The sequence below is a fragment of the Saccopteryx leptura genome, chromosome 6, assembly GCF_036850995.1.
Source record: "Saccopteryx leptura isolate mSacLep1 chromosome 6, mSacLep1_pri_phased_curated, whole genome shotgun sequence".
NCBI lineage: Eukaryota > Metazoa > Chordata > Mammalia > Chiroptera > Emballonuridae > Saccopteryx > Saccopteryx leptura.
Window position 1 is genome coordinate 61,635,480 of NC_089508.1, and position 13,016 is coordinate 61,648,495.

The window sequence follows — 13,016 nt, forward strand, 5'->3', positions numbered from 1 at the left end:
CCCACCCCACAGCTCCATGCAAATAAAAGGGCAAATATCAAAGCACATCATCATAAAACTTCAATATCCAAGGAATTCTTTAAAAGGCCCTAAATGTTGACAGAAGGAGAGAGAGGTCACACACAAAAAAAAATTTTGTAACAGAATGTCATCAAACTTCTCAGCAGCTACACAGAGTCACTAATGCCTTCAAATCCTTAGAGCAAATGATTTTATAGTTAGAATTCTATACCCATCCAAACTATGAATTGAAAGTAGGAATAAAAACAAAACCATCAGATATGCAAAGAATTCAAAATTTATCTTCTATGCTGCCTCTTTGCTGCTTCCATATTTCATCAAAAATGTGTGCCATCAAAGCTGTAAAGAAAAGCAAGAAAGACAAAGACACAGGATCCAGAAAACAGATCACATGCAAGAGCGAAATGAAGGCATTCCGGGATGAGAGTGGAGGGAAGTCTCAGGAAGACAGCGTGTGGTGGACCAAGAGCCTGGTCAGCTGGAGCGGAACAGGACAGGGCATCTGGCAGGGAAGACTGTAAGTAAAAGAGAATTGATGTGTGTTTTATTTGTTTGACAATGTGAAGAGGAGCTTTCTAATCTGTCAGAAAATTAGAGGCTTCTTTTTCTAGCACATATGAAAGTCAGGCAAACAAGTAAACAAAGTGAATTTGAATCCCCAAAGGAAACTGAAATCATATAAAGAATGACACATAATCTTACAATACTTTGAAAATTTTGTCAATAGAAAATACTGTTTATAGTCATTATAATGTAGATTGTAGTTATTATAATGTAAAAATTGGGAGGCTGACATGGGCAGAAATGGGAATCGGTGGATGGGGGATAGGAGCTAAACCACTCTCTTCAATCAGTGGATAATGTCTATTTTTAAAATTAAACAATAGCACCATAAGCATGTTACTTAGAATCCTAGAGATAAATAGCTGAGAAACAACCTAAGTAGCTGCTTTAGGGATAGAATAGGGTTGGGAAGCAAATAGCTATTTTTCATGATAAACCTTCTATTTCTATTTGACTTTTTATATTGTATATATATATATATTTCTTTAATATAGCTCCCAGTATAGTGCTTTGTATTGATAAGAGCTCAATGAATGTTGACTACAATGATCACACCCTATGTCTAAAACTGGACAAATGGAACATTGTAGCTTGCCTAAATCTTTCCCCTTTCAAATTTACCAGAAACAAAACTAGGACCTGTTGATCATATCATTTTAAAAGGGCATCCTCTGTGCCCAACCCACTGATGAGGCAGTTTCAGTCCACGGGTTTGCAGTCTGGTCAGGGTGGGGAGGAACAAGTCTGTACCTATTTCACAAAGTACACTCTGGTAAGTGCCATGTAACAGGCTTCCACCAGATATTAAACCAGCTTCTGAACCAAGACAGCCCCCAGAGTGGGTCATAAATACTGGGGACCATCCACCACAAATGCTAACTTTTAATGCATGAGAGTTTAGGCTATCTGGAGGGAATACATGCGATTCATCACTTTCTCTCTTTCTTTCTCTCTCTCTCTCTCTCTCTCTCTTTCTTTCCCTTCCTTCTTTCCTTCCTTCCTTCCTTCCTTCCTTCCTTCCTTCCTTTCTTCCTTCCTTCCTTCCTTCTTTCCTCCCTCCCTCCCTCCCTCTCTCCCTCCCTCCCTCCCTCCCTCCTTTCCTTTCTTTCTTTCTTTCTTTCTTTCTTTCTTTCTTTCTTTCTTTCTTTCTTTCTTTCTTTCTTTCTTCTTTCTCATTTTCAACTGTTAGAAGCCTGTATTCATGGTATAAAACATACAACAGCAGTCAACAAGCCCATTGGAGCAGCTTTCCTGGCAGACTCCATAGCTAGTTTCACTCAAATCAAGTTTTTCATAAAGTCTGGCTCCCTTGATGTATGGCCAGCACACTGTCCTTCCGGTTCTTTCCTAACTAATGGCCAAATGACTCCAAACAATCACAGAAATCTGGTAAGAAGACCTAGGGAGTCAGCCTTCCCCTTTTATTACCACTGGTGTCCATCACTGGGGCTGGTCATGCTGAACTAGTTCACAGAACAGCAGTGCTGGGGGCTATAAAAGAGTCTGTGCTGAAAATAAAACAATAAAAAAAATCAAGCTCAGCTGGATTCTGATTTAATAGTATCTGGCAAGCCAACTATATTATTTTTGAACACACAGACATAAATTTGATATGAATAATAAAACTGAAGTATAACATGGACAAAGGAAATATAAAATTCACCTAATCTTCAAAAGAAATTCTATACTTGAATAATTAACTATGCTCTATTTATAAAACGAGAATAATTGAAAACAGGATTTTCAGTTGATTCATATAGACTCTGAAATATTTATTATTGCAAGTCGAAAAGATCTGTCTGGGGTTTGTCACTGAAAATGTCTAAACTCAGTGTCCAGATGTTTATTTAAGTTGCTCCCACAGAGTTCTAATGTCAATAACAGAGGTTATCAGAGAGCATCGCTGTGTATCTTCCTTGACTAATATTCTCATTTCTTTTGCATCTTTGATGTTTTCTTTCATTAAAATTCCTGGCCCATATCCACAAAAATCCACTGGGCTTGCATTAAAAATTAGTCTGCAGACTTGATATATGATGATGCCCTACATCTTCACAAAGATAATATTTATCAGCAGCTATCACTTAAGCTTTACAATCAGCAGCATAGAGTCAATTTCAGGGAATAAAAAAGAGTATAGAATCCAGGTTTCCGAATGCCTAACTCACAGATTCTAACTTCCTGCCTATTATTTTTTCCTAATGGTAGAGAAGGCAAAGTTAGAACAAGCAATGAGCTTTCTTACTCTGAGCCTGTGGACTCCTTCCACTCCCTCTCATACACCCTCCCTTTTTTTTTCTTATTTTGATAACCTAAAGTAAGATGACTTTAAAATAAAGGAAACCAGGCTCTCTCAAAACTCACTTCCTCAAGTGTCTGCAGAATAAGACAACAAGGAGAACATTTTAAAGACATGTGATGCTCTTTCCCTTTGTGGGAAGGTGTCGCAAGACAAAATGAGTAGCTATTGGAGCTGACCAGTTGAGGATTTTGTTGATAATCTGCTGTACAAAAGAAACGTGTAGCCTGACCAGGTGGTGGCGCAGTGGATAGAGCGTCGAACTGGGATGCGGAGGACCCAGATTCGAGACCCTGAGGTCGCCAGCTTGAGCGCAGGCTCATCTGGTTTGAGCGAAGCTCACCAGCTTGGACCCAAGGTCGCTGGCTTGAGCAAGGGGTTACTTGGTCTGCTGAAGGCCCACGGTCAAGGCACATATGAGAAAGCAATCAATGAACAACTAAGGTGTTGCAACAAAAAACTGATGATTGATGCTTCTCATCTCTCTTTGTTCTTGTCTGTCTATCCCTCTCTCTGACTCTGTCTCTGTTAAAAAAAAAAAAAAAAAAAAAGAAAAGAAACGTGTACTAAAAGTTCCTCCTTTCCAAAACTAACCAAATTTTGCCCAAATTATTAAAGCACCTAGAACCCAAAGAAAGGAGACATAAGTAAATAACGCTTGTGTGAACATTCCCAAAAAGTCTTGTGCATCTGAAGCTTGGTTCATTCCACGGGGCTAGGTTCTGATGGGCAGTTAAGACTAGCACCAGGTTAACACCACTTACCCACTGCTGTTCACTATATTAATTTAAAAGAATTAAATCTGATTTGAATTCCAATACAATGTGAAGAAAATAATTGGCACTAATGTGCACAACCACTAATGATACTAAACAGTGCGCTCTGAAAGGAAGGAAGTCACTCTTGGGAACTGTGGACAATTAGAAGGTGTTATCTGCAGAAAAAAAATCTCCATCTCCACTGTCCATTTGATTAAATCATAAGATTCATAAACTCACATAATACAGCCCAAGAGGTAACTTCCTAGCACAAAGTAGGCTCTCAATAAATGTTTATTGGCTTTTCAATGAACATCTAGGCTAACATTTCTATATTAATAGGTAGTACATTAAATTGGATCTCCAGGCAAATACATCTGGGAAATGCTGAGTTAAATAAAGTAAAACAGGCTTTTTACCTTCAGGCCTATCAAACCCTTTAATATATTAAGTTGATTTTGAATCCCCATGGGATAGTGAGTAAAGGGAGCAGGAATTATGCTGCATTCTCCCAACTCATTTGACCTTCAAATTTCATTTTTCTTGGGATGTCTGGTTTTTTAATGTTTGTTTGTTTGTTTGTTTGTTTTAACAAGAGAGACAGGGACAGAGACAGGGACAGACAGGCAGGAAGTGAGAGAGATGAGAAGCATTAATTTTCATTGTGGCTTCTTAGTTGTTCATTGATTGCTTTCTCATATGGGCGTTGGCTGGGGGGGGTACAGCCGAGTAAGTGACCCTTTGCTCTCAAGCCAGTGACCTTGGGCTTCAAGCCAGCGGCGATGGGATTATGTCTATGATCCCACGCTCAAGCCAGAGACCCCACGCTCAAGCTGGTGAGCTGGCGCTCAAGCTGGAGACCTTGGAGATTTGAACCTGGGTCCTCTGGGTCCCAGTCTGATGCTCTATCCACTGAGCCAGAACCTGGTCAGGCAGGATTTCTGTTTTAAGAGACACATTTTGGGAGATGCTGACCAGGTCCAATGCCATTTTAGAAAACAGACAATTCAAATCCCTGGAAGTTAAGGGACCTGGCCAAGCACCTGATTTGTTAATAGCAAAGCAGGAACTCTACCTCTCACTCTCCTCTCCCCACCTTCCTATCCCTGCCCCCAAATATATCTTGATAAGAGCCCAAGACTCTTCCTCAGAGCACTTTTATTGTTCTCTTATATTTGTTTTTGCTTCAAGTGGAGCCCAAATGCCCTTTTAAATACAGCATTACTGGTGATGCACTGTAATAATTTTAGCAAGATGTGGTCTCTTTTGAGTGGAAGAGAGTGAAGGGAGCAGTTAACACTTTCCTGTGGGGGTGGTAATTAGAATTCAGTCTTGCTTTCACTCACCCTTCCATCACACTTCCCGCATTTGTCATTGGTAGTATTCGCCACTAGTCCCTTCATTGCAAGAGCTCAAGGAATTAGCCCTCCAGTCTCTCAGTGCCTGATACATAATTAGTGTTAGTGAACATCAGCAGCCTGAATGAATGGATGCATGACCAATGGAACAAACCAACTAGCTGTTGTCTTAAAGAACTTCATAGCTCTTTGAAGAATGACCAAACACCCTTCTGTCAACTGGCACCAGAAGACTCAAAGAGGAAACCCTGTCCATTTCCAAAGAAGATCCAGGCTGGGAGAGAGGGGCTGACAGGAGGCCAAGCAGACTGACCACCCAGCAGCTTCACAGGATGGCGTTCACCTTGGTGGTTTCACAAAAAGAGTCACCCAAACCAGTTTAATCAAAGGTAGCAAGCTGGTTTTGTTTCTTGTATTGTCCATACTTTTAAAATACAGAATTTAGTTGAGGGAGAGGATATATACCAGGGTTATGTATCTCATATATCTAAAGTCAGCAGTAACAGTAATCTGGCAAATTACCTTATTGAGAAGCTGACTTTGCCTGAAAATCTGGTAGTGGGTACTGGCTGTACTTGAACAACAGTTAATTCAGATTGAGGCCCCTAGTGATGAGAGCCCACCAGATTGTTCTTAAAGTGCCTCTGGGTGGAGCGGGATGCATATGGAAATTTCTGGATGACCACTATCCCTTCCTTATACCAGACTGTATCAATATGAATTTTACCTCAGATTTTTTAATGGAGAAGAAAACTTTTTTTAACATTAATAATGTGCACAATGCTTCTGTATGCAAATTCTTCTGGAAAGACTTCTGTTTGGCCATTGGAGATGCCAAGTGAAAATTCCTAAGAGCATTTAAGAAACTTGTGTATTATCTACGCTATTCACAATTAAGGGTAAGGACATTTTCTTTTAAAGAATCAGTGTAACTTGAAGGAAGCAGTAACACAGAAACACACACCCCTAAACTCAGCCCAGGTATGTTTCTGGGACAGAGAAGGGACAGTCCCAAGGGAAGAAATGCGGCAGGACCTCCTGACGAAAACACTCATCTGGGACTCAAGAAATCTGGATTCAATTCTTGGCTCCATCTCTAGCTTACCACATAATTAAGAGGGCAGATCAACTAATCTCGCTGTTCTTCACTTTGTCCTCTTTAAAACGACAGTGCCTGGCGTCTCCCCAGGTCTCAGGAATGCCACATCAGCAGAGGCTGGGGCGCAGGGCCTGAGAAGCCAATGAGCTGTAGGCAGCAGGGGCCTGTGCCCAGCCCCAGCTGCCCCTCCTGCCCCAGCCTGTCCTGCAGATTAATGTCTTCAGTCACACAGAGTCAGCGTGAGAGGGTGTGACTGAATTTCAGACAGCTCAAAGCTCTTCCCTTCAGATGACAAGTCAAAATACCATTTGTTTTGGGAAGCACAAATTCTGTTTCATGCATAAAAATACTATCAGTATCCTGAAAAGAAAGCCTGATTAGGCACATGGAGATGGTGGGGGGGGGGGGGGGAGAGGGGCTATTACAGTCTAAGGGCCTTTTTTCCTGATAGTCAGGAAATGGACTCGAATCCATCTCTGGCAGCTGTGTGCCCTTGGACACACCCGCTATGATAATAGCTGCTGTTTGCTGGGTGCTTACAATATGCTGGGCAACATACAAGTATGAACTCATATGCAGGCCTGCCTTGCTTATAAGTAAGTGCTCAATAAATGTTAGCTACTAATACTAACATCTAAGTTTGTATCCTAGCAATCTTATGAGATGGGTCTCATTATTCCCATGATGTAGGTGGAAAACTAAGGGGCAGAGAAGTGACTAGTATGAGGCATTGTCCAGATCCCCTTTAGGAATGAAATACACGTTCCCCAGGCCGCTAGGGGACTGCTGGACGAGGGCTCGCAGCTGTCAGGCCTCTGCAAGTTGGCCCCACTGAAGAGAACTGGCTCACCCAAGGTCATGCGTCCTTTTAGGGACAATCCCCCTCCCAGACAAGTCGTACATGGTAAAGAAGCCTGGCCTCCTGTATTTGTTTCTAGGCCACCCCAGATGAACATAAATTAACAAAAAGCTTCAAACAACACAAAATGTATTTTCTCACAGTTCTGGAAGCCAAAGCCTGAAATCAGCAGGCAGGTTCCTGCCAGAGGCTCTGAGAGGGAGCCCATCCCATCCCTCTCGCCCAGCTCTGGTGGAGGCAGGCCATCCCGGCATTCCTTGGCGTGGAGATGCATCGGCCCATCTCCCCCTCTGTCTTCACCTGGCTTCCTCCTGTGTGTCTGAGTGTCACATCTCCCTCCCCTTTCTCTCTTTTAAGAGGACACAGGTCATTGGCTCACCCTAAATGCAGGATGATCTCATCTCAAGATCTTTAAATTGGCCCTGGCCGGTTGGCTCAGCGGTAGAGTGTCGGCCTGGCGTGCGGGGGACCCGGGTTCGATTCCCGGCCAGGGCACATAGGAGAAGCGCCCATTTGCTTCTCCTCCCTCCTTCCTCTCTGTCTCTCTCTTCCCCTCCTGCAGCCAAGGCTCCATTGGAGCAAAGATGGCCCGGGCGCTGGCGATGGCTCCTTGGCCTCTGCCCAGGCACTAGAGTGGCTCTGGTCGCGGCAGAGTGACGCCCCGGAGGGGCAGAGCATCGCCCCCTGGTGGGCAGAGCGTCGCCCCTGGTGGGCGTGCCTGGTGGATCCCGGTCGGGCGCATGCGGGAGTCTGTCTGACTGTCTCTCCTCGTTTCCAGCTTCAGAAATTTTAAAGAGAAAAAAGATCTTTAAATTCATGACTTTTGCAAATAGGGTCCCATTCACAGGTGTTAAGGGTTAAGGCTCAGACATCTTTTGGGAGGGCCACTAATCAACCTCCCATAAGGAACCTGCTCTGCAGGGCCATCCGCGCCCCCTCCTGAGCTCCCTGTGAAGTCACCTGAGGTCTCGAGAGAGGCCTCAGCCCCTCGGGGCTCCTTCCATGCCTGATCCTGCTTCCTCCTTCCTCTCCACAGCTGTTTCTTTCAGGAGCTCTCCCTCATAGATGTCCCAACACCACTCTCCACCTCAGCATCTGCAAAAAAAAAGTGCACATTTCAAAGTCTTCCTAAACCTCAATATGTGACTCACATTTTTTTTTTAATGCTTTTGAATTCAAATCAAATTTTGCATTACTCTATGACAGTGGTCCCCAACCCCCGGGCTGCGGACCGGCACCAGTCCGTGGGCCATTTGGTACCGGTCTGCAGAGAAAGAATAAATAACTTACATTATTTACATTTTACTTATATTTAAGTCTGAACGATGCTTGATTTTTTTAAAAATGACCAGATTCCCTCTGTTACATCCATCTAAGACTCACTCTTGACGCTTGTCTCGGTCACATGATACATTTATCCGTCCCACCCTAAAGGCCGGTCTGTGAAAATATTTTCTGACATTAAACCGGTCCGTGGCCCAAAAAAGGTTGGGGACCACTGCTCTGTGAGTACCCCTGGCCAGATATCAAGCAGCTGTCCTGAGTTTTCCTGCCTCCTTGCCTTGCTGATGCTGTGTCTAACCATCTCCCGATCCTGCCAGTCAACATCCCCGTCATGGCTCAAAGCCTAGCTCAAATGCCCTCCTTCGTGGAGTCTGCCTGGCCTCCATGTCTGGGAATGAGGTCCTTGGTCTCTCTCAGTCACTTGGCTCTGTCTACTTTAGATAAGAATCATTACGCAGGTGGCAGCTCTTCAGGATCTGTGGGAGCAGGATTTGAGTCTAGTTTGAGTCTGCTACATGTCAGGCTTGCACCTGCCCACCACTCTCTTCGGCTTCCCATGTCTGTCCCTAGTCCTTTCTCTCCCCACTCTGTGTTCTCCCTGGACATCTAACCTATGGGCTTCAACCGTCTTCTCTGTAGGGAGGGACCTCTCCTTGACTTCCAGTCTTGACTTCTCTCCCAAGGGTCAGGCTCGCCTTTCCAACGGCCCAGTCCACATGTCTGTCTGCAAGACCTCCTGCAGGACTCCCGCAGGTCCAAGTCCAAACCTAGTGCACGTGTTGTCATCCCTCAAACCTGAGCTCTTCCTGTAACCCAGCCCCTCCCACCCTGGCTCCCAAACTTAGGAACCACAATGGGACAGGACAATCCCCATTCCTAAAAGAATGTCTAGTTCTTAATCTGAATGCTGCTGCCTCTGTGACATGAAATTAGGTCCCTTCTGAGGACCGAAGGGCAAAGCCATGCTCCATGGAAGAGCTCTGGGGGGGCCACCTGACTTTACATTCCACAAGGCAGTGACACGGAGGGTGGGGGACACACAGATGTCGAATGGGACCCTCCTTAGGAAGCCAGGCTGGAAGGAAGAATCAGGGCTAACAGTTGTTGTAAACTTAGTATCATCTCATTCTCACAAGCCTGGGATGGTAACACTCTCTCAGATGAGGAGGCTTAGAGAGTTGTGTCCCTTCCCCAAAGTACCCTGCAGCAGGTGGGGGGTCTGGGTTGCTGGCTCAGGCTAGGGCCTAAGTTCTGGCAGCCCTGTGAGGCGAGGCAGTGGCCACAGAAGCTAGAATCAAAGACCTGGGAGGGAGTCAGCTGGAGAAAGGCTGTAACTTGGACTATTTTCATATGTTTGCCCTCTGTCCCCACCCCCCACCCCCCCACCCTTGTCTCTGATCATTAAGGAAAGTATCTGTGAAAGAGGCACAGCCTGTCATAACACTTCTGTCAGGACCAAAGGGCAGGGTCCAGTGGTGGGCCCAGCAAGGCTTTGGTGACACAATCTAAAGTTCATCCTCTGCTCCATCCTTGCCAAACCACCAGTGACAGCCAGGTCCTGGCTGTCTGGAATTCAAACACATAGAGCAAATTAGAAAAGGCAGCATGGGAAATTGGAAAGCACTTGACTTAGAGAAAAACAGATACAGGTCTTACTAGTGTATGACTTTGAAAATGTCATTACCTCGCTGACCCTGTTTTCTTCTCCGGAAAATCCTGTAATCATAACACCTACGTCACGGGGCACATAGAAGAGAGACCACAGATGTGAGAGCGTGTCCTAAGTAACTCATTGCTCTGTGGTAGACATTATGATTACACACAGAAGTAAAGGGGCAGTCAGGAGTGTAGAGATGGCTCCCCAAGCCCTGCTGTCCTCTTCTTTTCTCATTTTCCCTCTCACTTCATTCATTCAGCCAGTTGTTCCGTTGTCAAAATATTGAGCACCCACTTTGTCTGGCTGGCACTGTTCTAGGCCACTGGGGATATATAGCGATAAACAAAACAAATATAGATTCCTGCCCTCACAATCTAGACCAGTGGTCCCCAACCTTTTTTGGGCCACGGACCAGTTTAATGTCAGAAAATATTTTCACGGACCAGCCTTTAGGGTGGGAGGGATAAATGTATCACGTGACCAAGACAAGTGTCAAGAGTGAGTCTTAGGCGGATGTAACAGAGGGAATCTGGTCATTTTTTAAAAATAAAACATCATTCAGACTTAAATATAAATAAAACGGAAATAATGTAAGTTATTTATTCTTTCTCTGCGGACTGATACCAAATGGCCCACGGACCGGTACCGGTCCGCAGCCCAGGGATTAGGGACCACTGATCTAGACAATAAACCAAGAAAAATATATGCTATTCTATGGACAAAAAGAAAGAGTGAAGGGGGTCTATTTATATTCATTTTTATCCCTGATAAAGTGATATTTGGAAGAAATGAGGAGCCAGCCCTGCTAATATGTGGAAAAAGAACATTTAAGGCAGAGAGAACAGCTGTGTGAAGGCCCTCGGTGGGACTCTTGACACGTTACTGTAACTGCCAGGAGGCCTGTGTGGCTGGAGTGGAGCACTTCTGTCACACACCCCGGGCGGGGTCACATGGGTTTTATAGGTCATCATGAGGAGTTCTACTCTTATTCTGAATGAGATGGGTGCCACTGGAGGGCTTTGAGCAGAGAAATGACTTGATCTGAGGATGTCTTTTAAAACATCATGTCGGCTGCTGTGTTGAGACCGTGGGCAAGGGAGAAGCAGGGAGACCAGGTAGGAGGCCCCTGCAACAATCCAGGAAACAGAGCGTGCTAGCTCGTCTGACCACCACAGCCCATGCTCCTCAGGATTTCTGTTTTAAAACACACATTTGGGAGATGCTGACCAAGTCCAACTCCTCCATTTCAGAGACCAGAACACTCAAATTCCAAGAAGTTATGTGACTGGGCCAAGAATATTCAATCTGTTAAAAGCAAAACAAGAACTTTGGTGCTGCCACCAGCCCTAGTATATCCTGACTCATAGCTCAAGCCCAGGACTCTCCTCAGAGAACTAGTGTTGCTGCCGAATATGAATTCAGAGCTGGAGATGTAAGTTTAGAAGTCACGATGTAGCAACAGTATTTACAACCACAAGGCTGGCTGAGGTGACCATGGGAGTGGATGACCGGGGAGAAGAGGTTCAAGAAGAAAACCCTGGGCATTTCAATGTGGAGTGAATGGGATGAGGAGGAAGTGGTCAGTCAAAGTATCTCCAGAGAGAGTGGCATTCCAAAAACCAAGAAATAACGTTTCAAGAAAGAGGGAGTCATCAGCCATGCCCAGTGCTCTGACAGGCGAAGAAAAAGTAGGACTGAGAATTAACTACTGAATTTAGCAACATGAGGGCCATTGGTGATCTTGACAAGTTTTGGGGGAGAATGCTGGAAGTTGAGATTAAAGTGGATTCAAGAGAACATGGGAAGAGAGGAGGTGAAGACAGTGAGATAAAGACCATTTTTCCAAGTATGCTCCTTGCTGCCCTTGGTTGTTCAGGGTCTATCCAAGCCCACCTTCTATACTTGTCCTTGTCCTTCTCCATTCCCCACTTCCCTCTCCCTCTCCCCCTCCGCCAAAATGTGCCTGTTCCACCTCCCTTTCTCTTAAGGAAAAGTCGTCTAATAAGCTGATATGCACTGAGAGATCAATTTGATAGAGTTTACAGTATTGATGTTTTGCTGTCTTCAGGATCATGTGTATTTTAACAAAGAACTGTGACAGATAGATTTTTTTCCCCAGAGGAAATCATGGCAGCCATAGATTAGAGGAGGCAAAAGACACTGAACCAGGGACACCATATTGTTCCCCTGTCCATCATTATCCAGTACCCATTTATGATCTGCACAATTTGCATATCTGAAACAAACTTTTAACATCAACTTTCATACTGAGGAAAAGATAGGAACATTGAGGTTGTTGCCTAGAGCCGTGTTACTCCAGGAACGAATCAAAACACGCTGAGTCTCCACCATTTGTGAGGATAGAAGGACAGATGTCACACAGCAGGGTTGGTGGGAGGTTTGAGGAAGCTTGTGGGGGTCAAACTTCTGAAGACCAAAGGAAGAGGCCACATTCAAAACAGACCAAGTCAGGCAGTTAAAGGGAAAAACTGGGTCACACATAAATAATAAGCACTACATGGCCCATTTTTATTTTACTTTATTTCTTTATACGTTACCTCTTTTTATTTCAGTAGTAATATACGTGGTACTGATTAAGAGAACTGATGTAATTACTAGCAATATTTTCGGACAAAATTTATAAGCACCAAGCTGAGTCTCCATATTTTAAGGAGCATTTCTGTGTGCTCTGAGTAAGGACTTGATTTACAACTCATTCTTTAGCCTTAATAATGTGAAGTTTTTCCACACGAAGCTTGGCCTGTCTTTAACTTAATGTCCTAATTTTCCCTTGTCAAAATAGCTTTTTTAGGGAGTCTCTATTGTTCTCAGTTAATTTTAACACTAAATTAAAAGTTTCATATGGTGGTGATTTTAGAACATTTTACCTCATATACCAAAAGGTGCCTCTTAAACTACTTCCAGTCATAATTGTTTCCATCGTTACAATAAGGTTTTCATAGAGAATCTCTTTTAGATCTCAAAGAGTTCTCTAAAGACCACACTTTGAAATTCTGTTCTCTCAAAACATAACCCCATACGTTAGATAAGGGGTCACTGACCTCATCTTATGGACATAATAGTCATGAGAGTACATAAGTTCCCACTGGATTCAAA